General features: G+C 32.3%; 1 pseudogene; it reads right to left on the bottom strand.

The window, feature by feature from the left end:
• Positions 1–420: 420 nt before the first annotated feature.
• On the bottom strand, positions 421–2,108 carry LOC149574736 (taxane 9-alpha-oxidase-like; annotated as a pseudogene).
• Between the last annotated feature and the right edge of the window lie 1,763 nt (positions 2,109–3,871).

Here is a 3,871-nt window from a genome sequence, read left to right as displayed (position 1 = left end):
TTCAAAATATCAAGGATTTCTAGCTAATTTAAAATTAAACCATATAACTAGTATGAAATATAGCTTATTCACATAATCATGCATACTTATATGTGATATTGAAAATAATGTATATAATATAGTATAATTTGTTAAGTTTTGAACTAACTTGACTCATTCACTTGAAATATGTGAAATACAATTTCACATTGGACTATACTTATAGCGTAAAATCATATACTGCTATTAATTTATTGTGTATTATTTCAAAAAAAATTATAAGTGATTTTTATAAAACTAAATGTTTAAAAAGAGAGCTAGAAAAAAAAGATTAATTAAACATGTTGTACATTAAAATTACAATGCTTATTCACTCAAAGAACAAAGACTAAAATCAAAAGCTTCAAAACAAGATGACAAGATGGGGATCCTCCTTCTCTACTACATAGAAATGCCAACTAATGACTCTAGTGGTTCTACTAACATTGCTCCCTCTTCTACTCTATATGTAACCATATCTACATACTTTTATGGCTTATAACATAGTGGGTGGTCATCATCAATAAGTTCAAGAGGTGCCTTTATTACCATCTCATTTGGAAAAATGGGAAAAAAATCCCATACTTAAATGAAACTATTATTTTTTCACCATCACTCAATGTTTTGTAGCATGGATCCTTCCATTGCTCCATGCCTGCTTTTCCAAACAATATTAACTTAAATTTGGAGAATAAAAATAACAATGTATAGAAACAAAAATAAGAAAGAGAAAATATGCAGGTTTAAATATTGAATATAGATAAAAGCTAGGTCTGTCAAAGTTCAAAACATGTGTCAGTAAATATTGATAAAACTAGAGATTGATGAAAGACCCTTGATTCAATATCAAAGTCTAGATATTGTAGATTCCTAGATGGTGTTGATTCAAATCTTTTATAATTAAAAAAAGAAATAGACTAAAAAATTCAACATAAAACCTCAAGTCAAATATTTGAATCCTAATGGAATGAAAATTTTATATTGACCCACCTAAAAGGCATCACCTGCCATGACCACAAAAGTATTAGGGATAGCTTTCATGTCAACCCAATTCCCTACCTTGAAAACTTGGAGGCCACTAGACCCATCTACATATATAATACTAATAGAAGTCCCATCTATGTGAGGTCCAAGACCACGTGATTCACATGGTAGCTCAGATGATACTTCATGCGTACTCATACAAAATAGGACCCTCCCTTGGCTGAAGTCATTTGTATAGTATTTTCTCACACCCAAGCTTGCGAGAATCACTTGGTGTACTTTCTTTGACATCTCCATTATCTTAGAGAGATATTCATCCATAGTTTCACTACTCTCAAAGCATTAGAAAGTAAAAGGAGTTAAAAAAATAAAATTGATAAGTAGGAGATATTTTGTACAATGAGTCAAATTATGATATTGCTATTATGTAGTTTTAGAGTCATTAAGCTCATTAATATAAGTTTCAAGGGTAGTGATTCACAAGAAATCATATGCCAGACAAATAAATGGTAATGATTCAAAAGACCCCATCTCTAGTGAGAGTGAATGAAAAACTTAATATTCATTATATCTAGATGATGTTTACAAGAATAGTACTTAAAACAAAATATTTAATCATTGTAAACATCATCTAAATACAATGAATACAAAATATATCATTCAATCTTATTAAAAATATTTCACTAAGATTGAATAAAAAAAGTACAAAATTGAATCTACCAACAATATCATGAAGAAAAAATAGTACCTAAAAAATTGGTTACCCTAAGGCCACATGAGATGATAGAAATGTTTAATAGCCTCACGATCTATAGCCTCCTTGAGCACTATAGCTAGGCTTTTGAAATAGGGGCCCTCGGGAATGTCACCCAAATAAGCCATTAAAGGAGTGGGGTAAATTTTTTTCTTCTTCATCTCTAATGGATGTTTGAACACTCCCTGGCTGCCAAATCTGCATTCTAGATCACATCTAGTGAAATTCCATGGTTCACAATACAAAAGCATCCACTTTCCATACAACCCTCTCTCACCAACTCTAGAAATTCATCATCTTATGAGTGAGAGAGATCCAACCCCAGAATATCCTCAACTCCCTTGTTTCCCATTGAATTTTGATCTATCTTAGGGGTCGTTTGGTTGATGGAATAGGAATAGAAAAATTGGAATACGATTTTTATTTTCTGTTTGGTTGATGGAATATGAATAGAAAAAATTTGGAATATGATTTTTATATTCCCATTTTGCCTCTAAAATGAGCTTATACCCATTCCAAAAAATAGTTGTTATTGGAATAGCCATTCCTATTCCCAATATTACATGCCTATTCTCCATTCCTATGCCCGCGGCCAAATGGGCCCAGAATAACAACTATTTGGGTTTTATTTACAATCAAACTTATCAGCCAGTGGGCTTTATAACTCCTACAAATGCATTGTACTCGTGTCTTTTTGTTATGCCCATTAACTAGGTATCTTTTCTAAGAGATTCTTTCTCATTCATTAATATTTCTCAATATGTATAAAATTTTGTTAAATTAATCATGTATATCAATTTAATTGTTAAGCTTGATTTCTAAATTCTACTATGTAAAATTATTTGTATCAATAATTTGGGTCACACTTTATGATCTATTATTAGGATGAGAGAGTTGTAAAAGAATAGACAGTAGATCATGGTCTTGTAGACAGGTCTAAATTTGTCCAAAAACCCATTTCCTAACCAATTAAATAAATATTTATTATTTATTTAATTCTCCTACCTTTAATTAAATAAATTTTACATTTATTTAATTATGTTAGCCTTTCCTTGATTTAAATAAACTAAGGTTCATTTAAATCCTAACCTTTTCCACTTGCATCTTAACTCATTCACTTTAATTAAGTACTTTGTTTACTTAATTAATCCCCTTCCTAATCCCACTTGGAATTAAATATTAAATTTAATCCTATTTGAGCACATGGCTCCTAACTTTAACCCTCACCTAACCTCACTTTGCTAACCTAACCCATCCTTCTAACCTAGGTCAATCCACTTATCCACTAATTAATCCTAGTTTCCCATCTAATCACATCATCAATCATTTACACAATCCTAATCAAAATATTAGCAAACCCTAGTCACATGTGACATATGACTCTTACACACTTACACACTTGTCCCCCTTCACATGTGAACCAAAGGTGTCTCACACATGTGTGAAAAACCTTGAGCCTCCAACCCTCTTACACTTGTTATTGACCTATCACATCAAAGGTTGCTCACACATGTGTGAGCATCTTTCCCCTTTGAATGGTCAAAAACCCTAATCCACTTGGAGTTTACTTGACCTCCACCTCATGGACACCTCATTGATCCTGACAGATCCTAGCCATTCATCTTGCATTCAATCTTATCCATCCATTGCATCTCTCTTCCTATAAAAGGAGAACCCTCTCCTCATTTCAATAATCTACTATCTACCTCATTGTTATGCTGTTGGATTTGTGAGCAACCACATCCCATAATGTGAAATCATCAATCACTTGGTGATTTCATGAGGTTTGCATTAGTAGTTTGAGTCATTGTGATTTCATGTTATGCTTATTTACATTGTTCTCTTGCATATTTTGAGGTTTGCATAATCATGTAGGAATATGCATTAGTTGCTTAGTGTTTATTCTCTTATTACATTTTTATGCAATACATTTTGGCACGCCCAATGAGACCCACTTCACAGGTTCGAACTAACCATCTAATGTGTTTTTGAGTGTTTTGTGAGTGTTCAAGCTTGTAGGTTGAAGGCTTACATTTGGGGATCAAGTTTCATAAGGAGCATCTAATCGAGCCATAAAGCCCATCATCACGTTTGGAGGACATAAGGGAAATTTTT

The sequence above is a fragment of the Cupressus sempervirens genome, chromosome 2 (genome assembly GCF_028749045.1).
Source record: "Cupressus sempervirens isolate cs-2001-9-10 chromosome 2, ASM2874904v1, whole genome shotgun sequence".
Taxonomy (NCBI): domain Eukaryota; kingdom Viridiplantae; phylum Streptophyta; class Pinopsida; order Cupressales; family Cupressaceae; genus Cupressus; species Cupressus sempervirens.
This window is presented reverse-complemented; position numbering and strand designations above follow the sequence as displayed.